The 11,736-nt window shown below is 34.7% G+C and overlaps 1 pseudogene; it reads left to right on the top strand.

Annotated features, from left to right (window-relative positions):
• Positions 1–9,348: 9,348 nt before the first annotated feature.
• LOC122747485 overlaps positions 9,349–11,736 on the top strand; it is a 56,163-nt pseudogene continuing 53,775 nt past the window's right edge.

Below are 11,736 nucleotides of genomic sequence, written 5' to 3'. Positions count from 1 at the left end.
CCTCCATACAGGATTAACCTATGATTATGGGAAATTTAAATGGGTGGTAAGGAAATAGAATTAGATAATTTATGAAGTCCTTTCTTTAATTCCTAGAATTATTGCTTCCATGGTTCAGTAGTGTTACTAGAATGCTAAGTGGCAAGAAAAAGACTTTTTCTTTTTTGAGGTGATATTCACTCAGAAGGAGAGGAAGAAAGAATAATAGAACACTTTTCTCATGAATCCAATTTCCTTCCATCAAGAGACCTTTTTTATATGGCACCATCCATTTCCAGTGCCAATTAAAATTATGTAACAAAAGAGTTTATATAAACAGGGGAAGGACATACTGAATCTATTATTGAGTATTTCTGCTTCTCTTAATGGGTGTCTTCTAAGGCTTCCTGTGCTTTTAAAAAAATCTTTTTTCTAAAGAAAGAAACAGTGAAACCAAGAAATTTTCAATGCCGTCCCAGAGGATTCATGGTAGAAAATAATAGTGCTCTGATTATGAAAAAAAAATAGTTGATTTCTCTTCTACTACAGGTGAAATACAGATATAGAACACTGAAGATAATGACAAAAAATCCCACAAAAAAAACCTCAGAATTTTGATGATTTGAAGCATCACATAATATTTACCAGGGTAAAGGTGTTGGAAAATCTGGTCATTAAGAAAAACCCAAAACAGCATATTTATAGCCTGGTTGGAATTAAGACATTTATGACAAACACATGTAAAAAAATACAGAAAATGTCTGAATCTTTGTCTATGCTTTCCTGTGAACGTAATTATGGTATTAAATCCTGACTTCATAAGAAAGTCAGGAAACTTACTCAAATTTTTAGTCTTTTTTTTTCTGTGAATGTCAGTTAGTGAATGAGGTATTGCGAATAGATCTGGCTAGATTATAGGCCATTGTCTATCATGGAGTATGGCAGATGGTGAATTCACAGGAATACCTTATGGGGAGTCTCTTTGGAAATGAAGTACAACATGATAAAAATCATGACCAAATTAAAACAAGATATGCCTGAGATAACCAGTATAGAGGCTAACTTTGAATTTATTCTTCCAAGAAAATTATATCAGAAAATAATAAATGAGTTAATAATTCAATCAATTAATCAACAGGAATTTACTAAGTATTCATTATGTGACAAGTACTGAGAATACAAACACAAAAAAGACAACAGTCCTTCCCTCAGAAAATTTAAATGACAGTAGAAGGGACAAATATACATATAATTTCATTAAAATCTATGCAAAATAAATAAAAACTCATATGGAGGAGGATCCTAAATTTTGTATTTTACCAAAACATAAGGCAATCAAGCTTTATTGGGCAGGCACGCATGTGGTTATTTCTTTTCCATGAAAGTGTTTCTATTGGGTTATAGTTGACAAACAAGACCTTGAACCAGAAATGTGGGTCTGAATTCATCAGTTGCTATTATCTATGTATGTGGCCTTGAATAAACTGCTTTATACTTCTTTACTGATCTTTGAAATGAAGAGGTTAGACTATATGGGATCTAAATTGCCTTCTAGGTCTAAAGGTTATCTTTTCAACTGCTTACACTGCATGTGAAGTACAAGTAGGGAAATTATTTTATGCTCAGCTGCAGGCCCCATTGGTATATAAAAAAATGAAGACAGACTAATAAAGAAAGGATATTTTTTTCCTAGAGTAATCTTTTCCCTAGAGTCTTCCTGGCATAAAACATAGGAGAATCATGGTTTCCTTCTCTGTGATGCATTTCTTATAGCTGAAAAGAAAATCTTTTATATCTTTCCTTTTCCCAGGTAAGATAGAAATAGCCACAGAGGTATCTATCTCATATGTGATCCTCAGATCCAGGAATAAATTCTTTTATATGTTTGAAATTTTTAAGAAACATGGTTGTTGAGGGCAGCTAAGTGATTCAGTGGATAAATTATTGGCCCTGGATTCAGGAGGACCTGAGTTCAAATCTGGCCTCAGATACTTGATACTTACTAGCTGTGTGACTCTGGGCAAGTCATTTAATCCTCGTTTCCCCACCGAAAAAGAGGGGAGAGAGAGAGAGAGAAAGAGAAAGAGAAAGAGAGAGAGAGAGAGAGAGAGAGAGAGAGAGAAGAAATATGGTTGTTGTTTTCTTTAAGACTTCAAATATCACCATTTTTGTTTTATTGCTTTATTTAATAATAAATATTTTAATTATAGTTTTGACTTCCAAAATTTCATCCCTCCTCCCCTCCCTCTTCTCCTGCCTCCCTGAGATGGCAAATAAGGAGACATAAGTTATACATGCGTAATTATGTAAAACATTACTATATTAGTCATTTTGTATAAGAAAATTTTAATAAAAGAAAAAAAGAAAGCGAAAAATAGCATGTTTCAGTCTGTTCTTTTAATATCAGTTCTTTCTTTGGAGGTAGATAACATGCTTCATCCTTAGTCCTTTGAGATTGTCTTGGATCATTGTATTACTGGGGATAGTTAAATCATTCACAGTTCTTCATCAAATAATATTGTTATCTCTGTGTACATTTTTCTCTAGGTTCTGCTTTCTTCATTATACATCAGTTCACAAAGGATTTTTACAGGTCTTTCTGAAATTGTACTGTTTGTAATTTCTTATAGCACAGTAATACTCCATCACCATCATATACCAGTTTCCTTAGCCATTCACCAATTGATGAGCATTCCTTTGATTTTTACAATTTTGAGCCACCACACAAAGAGCTGCTATGAATATTTTTTGTTCCAATTGTTCTTTTTCCAATTTTGGGGATGTCTTTGGGATGTAAATCTAGCAGTGGTATTACTGGATCATTGTTCCTAATTATTCTCTTGAAGGGTTGGATATTTCCACAACTGAGCCAACAGTGGATTAGAATCCCAGTTTTACCACATATCCTCCCACATTCAATATTTTCCTTTTTTATCATATTTACCATCTGAGGGGTGTGAGGTAATGTCTCAAAGTTGGTTTAATTTGCATATCTCTGATCAATAGAGATCTAAAGCATTTCTGCATGTGGAAATAACATTGGTTTCTTTTTCTGAAAACTACCTTTTCATATCTTTTGACCAATTAAAAATTGGAGAATGATTTGTATTTTTATAAATTGGACTCAGTTCTCTATATATTTGAGAAATGAGCCCTTTTATCAAAGATATTTGTTTCAAAAATTCTTTCCCAGTTTTCTGCTTCCCTTATAATATTCATTATATTAGTTTTGTTTGTGATTTGTTTCTGATAAAAGTATTTTTTTCAGTTACATGTAAAGATAGTTCTCCACATTTGTTTATACTAGCTATTCAATTTTAGATTCTTCTCCTTCCCTCCCCTCCCTCTCCCCTCCCCAAGACAGCAGGTAATCTGATATAGGTGATATATATATATATATATACACACATATATATATATATATATACATTAAACATATTTCTGCATTAGTCATGTTATAAGAGAAGAATCAGAGCAATTAGGAAAAACCTCAAAATAGAAAAATAACAGCACCAAAAACAAAAGAAATAGTATGGTTCGATCAGCATCTATACTCCACAGTTCTTTTTTTTTTCCCCTGGATTTGGAGATCCCCCTCCATCATGGGTCCCCTGAAACTCTTTTGTACCATTGTATTGGTGAGAAGAACCTAGTCCATCACAGTAGATCAACACACAATGTTGATGATACTGTATACAATGTTCTTCTGGTTCTGCTCATCTCACTCATCATCAGTTCATGCAAGTCCTTCCAGGTTTCTCTGAACTCTTCCTGCTCATTGTTTCTTATAGCACAATACAATTCCATTACATTCATATACCACAACTTGTTCAGCCATTCCCCAATTGATGGGCAACCCCTCAATTTCCAATTCCTTGCCACCACAAAAAGAGCAGCTATAAATATTTTTGTACATGTGGGTCCTTTTCCCTTTTTTATGATTTCTTTGGAGAAAAGACCCAAAAGTGGTATTGCTGGGTCAAAGGGCATGCATAGCTTTATAGCCCTTTGTGCATAATTCCAGATTGCTCTCCAGAATGGTTGGATCAGTTCACAGCTCCACCAACAATGCATTTGTGTTCCAATTTTCCCACAGCTTCTCCAACATTTATTATTTTCCTTTTTTGTCATATTAGTCAATCTAATAGGTGTGAGGTGGTACCTTAGAGTGGTTTTAATTTGCATCTCTCTAATTATTAGAGATTTAGAGCATTTTTTTTCATATGAGAATAGATAGCTCTGATTTCTTCATCAGAAAACTGCCTGTTCATATCCTTTGACCATTTCTCAATTGGGGAATGACTTGGATTCATATAAATTTGATTTAGTTCCATATATATTTTAGAAATGAGACCTTATCAGAAGTATTGGCCATAAAAAATTGTTTCCCAGCTTTCTGCATCCCTACTAATTTTGTATGCATTGCTTCTGTTTGTACAAACCCTTTTTAATTTAATGTAATCAAAATCATCCATTTTGCATTTCATAATATTCTCTATATCTTGTTTGGTCATAAACTGTTCTCTTTTCCAAAGATCTGAAAGGTAGACTATTCCTTTCTCTCCTAATTTACCTATGGTATCACCTCTTATGTCTAAATCATGTATTCATTTTGATCTTATTTTAGTATAAGGTGTAAGATGTTGGTCTATGCCTAATATCTGCCATACTATCTTCCAGTTTTTCCAGCAGTTTTTGTCAAATACTGAATTCCTATCCCAGAATCTGGAGTCTTTGGGTTTATCAAACACTGCATTACTAATATCATTTGCTATTTTGTCTCCTGTGCCTCACCTATTCCATTGATCCTCCAATCTATTTCTTAGCCAGTACCAGATAGTTTTGATGAAGGCCACTTTATAGTAAAGCACCGGATTTGGTACAGCTAACTCACTTTCTTCTGCGTTTTTTTTTCCATTATTTCCCTTGATATTCTTGACTTTATGTTTTTCCAGATGAATTTTGTTATTATTTTTTCTAGCTCTATAAAATAATTTTTAGGTAGTCTGATTGGTATGGCACTGAATAAGTCCATGAATTTAGGTAGAATTGTCATTTTTATTATATTAGCTCATCCTATCCATGAGCAATTGATATCTTTTGAATTTTTTAGATCTGATTTCATTTCTGTGAAAAGTGTTTGGTAATTATGTTCATAGAGTTCCTGGGTTTGTCTTGGCAAGTAGACTCCCATGTACTTTATATTATCTACCATTAGTTTAAATGGAATTTCTCTTTCTATCCCTTGCTGCTGGACTTTGTCGGTCATGTATAGAAATGCTGATGATTTATGTGGATTTATTTTATATCCTGCTACTTTGCTAAAGTTGTTAATTGTTTCAAGTAATTTTTGAGTTGATTCTCTAGGATTCTCTAAGTGTACCATCATATCATCTGCAAAGAGTGAGTGATAATTTTGTTTCCTCCTTGCCTATTCTAATTCCTTTATTTCCTTTTTCTTCTCTGATTGCTAATGCTAACATTTCTAATACAGTGTTGAATGATGGAGGTGATAATGGACATCCGTGTTTCACCCCTGATATTATTGGGAAGGTGGCCTCTAACTTATCTCTATTACATATACTACTTGCGGATGGTTTTAGGTAGATACTGCTTACTATTTTAAGGAAAGCTCCACCTATTCCTAAACTCTTTACTGTTTTCATTAGGAATGGGTGCTGTATTTTGTCAAAAGCTTTCTCTGCATCTTTTGAGATATTCATATGATATTGGTTAATTTTCTTATTGAGGTGATTGATTATGTTGATAGTTTTCCTAATGTTGAAACAGCCCTGCATTCCTGGTATAAATCCCACCTGGTCATAGTGTATTATCCTGGTGATCTCCTTGCTGTAATCTCCTTGCTAATATCTTATTTAAGATTTTAGCATCAATATTCATTAGGGAAATTGGTCTATAATTTTCTTTCTCTGTTTTTGCTTTGCCTGGTTTTGGTATCACCACGATATTTGTGTCATGAACAAATTTGATAGAACTCCTACTTCTCCTATTTTTCCAAATAATTTGTATAATATTGGAATTAATTGTTCTTTAAATGTTTAATAGAATTCACTTGTAAACCCATCTGGCCCTGGAGATTTTTCTTGGGGACTTCATTAATGGCTTATTCAATTTCTTTTTCTAATATGGGTTTATTTAAGGATTTTATTTCCTCTTCAGTTAACCTAGGCAGTTTGTATTTTTGTTAATATTTATCCATTTCATTTAGATTGTCAAATGTATTGGCATACATTTGGGAAAAATGATTTCTAATTATTGATTTAATTTCCACTTCATTGGTGGTAATATCGCCCCTTTCATTTTTGATACTGGTAATTTGGTTTTCTTCTTTCTTTTTAAATAAATTAACCAATATTTTATCTATTTTATTGGTTTTATCTTAAAACCAGCTCTTAGTTTTATTGATTAATTCTATAGTTTTCTTGCTTTCAATTTTATTAATTTCTCCTTTAATTTTCAGGATTTCTCATTTAGTATCTAGTTGGGGATTTCTAATTTGTTCTCTTTCTAGCTTTTAAAGTTGCTTGACCAATTCATTGATCTCATCTTTATTCATGTAAGTAGTTAGAACTATAAATTTTCCCCTAAGCATTGCTTTGGCTACATCCCAAAGATTTTGGTATGTTGGCTTATTATTGTCATTCTCTTGGATAAAGTTATTGATTGTTTTTATGATTTGTTGTTTGACCCGTTCATTCTTTAGAATGAAATTTAGTGTCCAATTGATTTTCAGCCTACTTTTCCCTGGCTCTTTCTTACATGTAATTTTTATTGCATCATGATCTGAGAAGGATGCATTTACTATTTCTGCCTTTCTACATTTGACTATGATGTTTTTGTGCCCTATTACATGGTCAGTTTTTGAAAATGTGCCATGTACTGCTGAGCAAAAGGTATATTCCTTTCTATCCCCATTCAATTTTCTCCAGACATCTATCATGTCTAACTTTTCTAGTATTCTATTCACCTCTTTCACTTCTTTCTTATTTATTTTTTTGGCTAGATTTATCTAACTCTGAGAGGGGAAGATTCAGATCCCCCACTAGAATAGCATTACTGTCTAATTCCTCTTATAACTCATTTAACTTCTCCTCTAAGAATTTGGATGTTATACCACTTGGCGCATACATATTTGATATTGATATTGCTTCATTATCTATAGTGCCCTGTAGCAAGAAGGAGTTTCCTTCCTTATCTCTTTTAATGAAATCTATTTTTGCCTTTGCTTTGTCTGAGATAAGGATTGCTGCTCCTGCTTCTTTATACTTTAGCTAAAGCATAATATATTCTGCTCCAGCCTTTTACCTTTACTCTGTGTGCATCTCTCTGCTTCAAATGTGTTTCTTTTAAACAGCATATTGTAGGATTCTGGTTTTTAATCCACTCTGCAATTCACTTCCATTTTATAGAAGAGTTTATTCCTTTCACATTCACAGTTATTATTACTAATGCTATATTCTCCTCCATTCACTTTACCCCCATTGTACTTCCCCCCTTCTTTCACCCTATTTCTCCTCATTAATGTTTTGCTTCTTACCTCTGCCTCCCCCAATCTGCCTTCCCTTTTTATCACTCCCCTCCCTTTCTTGACCCTTTTCTTCCATGGTTTTTTCCCTCCCTTCTATCAGTTCCCATTCCCCTTCCCCTTTTATTTCCCTAAAGAATAAGCTAAGTTTCTTTATCCAAATGAACGTATGTTATTCCCTCTTTGAATCAAATCTAATGAGAGTAGGGTTAAAACAATGTTCACCCCTCCCTTGTTTCCCTCTATTGGAATAGGGTTTTTTTTCACCTCTTCTTATGATGTATTTCACCCCATTCCACCTCTCCTATCCTCTTCTCCCTATAAATTCCCTTTAACCCCTTAATTTCCTTTATGTTATCACATCAAAGAAAATTTATATTTATACCCTCTGTGTATAATCCCTCAGTCTACCCAAATACATTTATAATTCTTAAGAGTTATAAGTATTATCTTTCCATGTAGGGATGTACACAGTTTAACCTAATTGAGAAACTTTTTTTTCCCTGTTTACATTTTTTTTAAGACTTTTTTTTTGGGGGGGGGGCAGGGCAATGGGGGTTAAGTGACTTGCCCAGGGTCACACAGCTAGTAAGTGTCATGTGTCTGAGGCCGGATTTGAACTCAGGTACTCCTGAATCCAGGGCCGGTGCTTTATCCACTGCGCCACCTAGCTGCCCCCGGCCCCTGTTTACCTTTTTAAACTACTCTTGAGTCTTTTATGTTAAGATTGAATTTTCTATTCAGCTCTGGTCTTTTCCTCAGGAAACCTTGAAAGTCCCCAGTGTCATTGAATGTCCATCTTTTCCCCTGAAAGAGAATGAACATTTTTGCTGGGTAATAGATTCTTGGCTGCAGTCCAAGCTCCTTTGCCTTCTGGAACATCATATTCCAAGCCTTGCAATCCTTTAATCTTGAAGCTGCTGGGTCCTGAGTAATCCTGACCATGGCTCCATGATATTTAAGTTGCTTCTTTCTGGCTGCTTGGAGAATTTTCTCCTTCACCTGATAATTCTGCAATTTGGCTATAATATTCCTTGGAGATTTCCTTTTGGGGTCTCTTTCCGGAGGTGATTGGTGGATTCCTTCAATGATAGTTTTATCCTCTGATTCTATAATATCAGGGCAGTTCTCCTTAATAATTTCCTGGAATATGGTGTCTAGACTCTTTTTCTGATCTTGGCTTTTGGGTAGTCCGATGATTCTCACATTGTTTCTCCTGGATCTGTTTTCCAGATCAGTTGTCTTTACAATGAGTTATTTCACATTTTCTTCTATTTTTTCATTCTTTGGATTCTGCTTGACTGTTTCCTGGTGTCTCATGGATTCCTTATCTTCCAACTGTCCAATTTTAATTTTTATGGCATTGTTTTCTTCAATGAGATTATGCACCTTTTTTTTTTCCATTTGGCCAAATGAATTTTTTAAGTTTATGTACCTTTTTTCCATTTGGCCAGATGAATTTTTTAAGGAATTGTTTTCTTCAGTCCAGCTTTGTGCTTCCTTTTCCAAGCTGCTGATTCTTTTTTCATAATTTTCTTGTGTTGCTTTCATTTCTCTCAATTGATTTTTAGAATCTTTTTTGAGCTCCTCCCAGAAGGCATTTTTTCTTGAGACCAATTCATCTTCCCTCTTGAGGATTCACATGTGAGCAATTTGAGAGTATTGTCCTCATCTGAATTTGTGTTTGCTTCTTCCCTCTCAAGACAGAAGCTCTCAATATTCAACCTTCTTGTGCTGGGATCTAGGGCCTGTGTCACTGGCTCTATACATTGAGGCCTCTATGGTTTGTAGATTTTTCACCACCCTGGACTTCCTGTCAGAGCATGCTGGGATCAGTGGACCTGGCTCTGGACTTCCTGTCTGAGCCTGCTGGAATCAGTAAGTCTTCTGGTGCCTGTCCTATGAGTGTCCCTCCAGCTGGCAACCTTCCCTTTTGGCTGTTGCAGGTGGGTTTCGCCACTGTTCTGCTGCATCACCAGCTTGTTGTGCCAGGATCCAAGGGCCTCAGTTGCTCAGCTGTGGCCCACAGCTTCCTGCTGATTTGCCCCGACCCTCTCCTGCATGCTGCACTGCAGTGAGCTGAGCCTCCCTTTTGCTGGAGTGAGATCGATCTTTCCTGAAGTGTTCTAAATTATCTCTGGTTGGGAGATGGTGTTTCTCTGTATCTTTGCAGGTTTGATAGTTTCAGAATCCATTTAGAGGATTGATTTAATGTTCTTTTTGAGGGAACAGAAGGATAGCTCACGCAATTTGCTGGCTACTCTCTGCCATGTTGGCTCCACCCCCCCCCGCCCATGAAATTGTTTTTAAATTTTATGTAATCAAAAAGATCTGTTTTATATTTTGTATTGCTCTCTATATATTCTTTGGTCCTAAATTCTTCTTCTTCCCATAAATCTGATAGACAAACTATTCCATGCTCTCTTAATTTGATTATGGTATCATCCTTTATGTGTAAATTATATACACATTTTGACTTTATTATAGTATAATAATACAAAATAACATTTCTAATACAGTATTAAACAATAGAGGAGATAATGGACTGCCTTGCTTCACCCAATTGTATTTTTTTTGGCACAGCAATGAGGGTTAAGGACAGATTTGAATTCAAGTCCTTCTGAATCTAGGGCTGGTGTTCTATTCACTGTGCCACTTAGCTACCCCTACCCCTGATTGTACTGGAAAGGTTTTTAGGTTATCTCCATTACAGATAATGCTCACTGATGGTTTTGGATAAATACTACTTATCATTTTAAGCTAAGCTCCTATGATCCCTACTGTTTTTAATAGGAATGGGTGCTGCATTTTGCCAAAAGCCCTTCCTGCATCTATGGTGATAATCATATGATTTCTGTTGATTTTGTTATTGATATGGTCAAGTATGCTGATATTTTTCCTAATATTGAACCAGCCCAGCATTCCTGGTATGACTCCACCTGATCATAGTGTATGATCCTTGTGATGTATTGCTGTAATCTTTTTGCTAGTATTCTATTTAAATTTTTTCATCCGTATTCATTAGGGACATTGGTTAATTTTTTTTTTCTTTTGGCTCTTCCTGATTGAGATATCAGCACTATATTTGCCTCATAAAAGAGATTTATTAGGACCCCTTCACTTATTTTCTCAAATAATATATATTGTATTGATATTAATTGTTCTTTAAAGGTTTGATAGAATTGACTTGTGAATCCATCTGGTCCTGGGGATTTTTTTGTGAAAGTTCATTGATGAGGGGGCACTTAGGTGGCACAGTGGATAAAGCACTGATCCTGGATTCAGAAGGACCTGAGTTTAAGTCCGACCTCAGACACTTGACACTTGCAAGAAATGTTGTCCTGGGCAAGTCATTTGACCCTCATTACCCTACCAAAAAAAAAACAAACAGTTCATTTATGGCTTATTCAATTTATTTTTCTAATACTGGGTTATTTTAATATTTTTTCTTCTGTTGCTAATCTAGGCAATTTAATATTTTTGTAGATATTCAGGCATTTCATTTATATTATCAAATTTATTACCTTGTAATTGCCAAAATAATTCCTAATAATTCTCTTAATTTCCTCTTTATTGGTGGTGAGTTCACCCCTTTCATTTTTGACACTAGTAATTTGGTTTCCATCTTTTCTGTTTTTGATCAAATTAGCTGATGGTTTATCCATTTTATTCATTTATTTTTTTAGACAATCACCTTCTAGTTTTCTTTGTTAATGTAATTGCTTTCTTACTTTCAATTTTATCTCTCCTTTGATTTTCATGATTTTTAATTTGGTGTTTAGTCGGGGATTAGAGAGTAAAGTCCTGTGTTAGTGGAACCTGAAACCTTGGGTACCTGGCCAGGGTATATGGGAACCCTAAGTGACCTACACACACACATACACAATACATAAACAGATACACATGCTCATACATATGTATGTATACATAGGTATGCATGTGTATACATACATATGTGTATGTATTTATATGCACATGTGTATATTGACTTATAGTAATGGTTGCATGAGTATGAAGACTATAATTAGGGATCAGGGGAAGCAATGAGATATTCATGCTAGGAGAGAGTCTTTAAAAATAGGGAGATCAAATTTTGTCTAAGATGAAATATCTAAAATTTGGGACTTTGAGACTTCTCCTGCCTTCTGTTTCATGCACAACTTCCCTAATTAGAATGTTTGTGTTTATCTTGGTAAAGGATAGTTTGTATG

This window comes from Dromiciops gliroides, chromosome 3, assembly GCF_019393635.1.
Source record: "Dromiciops gliroides isolate mDroGli1 chromosome 3, mDroGli1.pri, whole genome shotgun sequence".
In the NCBI taxonomy this organism is placed as follows: domain Eukaryota; kingdom Metazoa; phylum Chordata; class Mammalia; order Microbiotheria; family Microbiotheriidae; genus Dromiciops; species Dromiciops gliroides.
The sequence above is the reverse complement of the archived record's forward strand: the minus strand, read 5'-3'. Positions and strand labels throughout refer to the sequence as shown.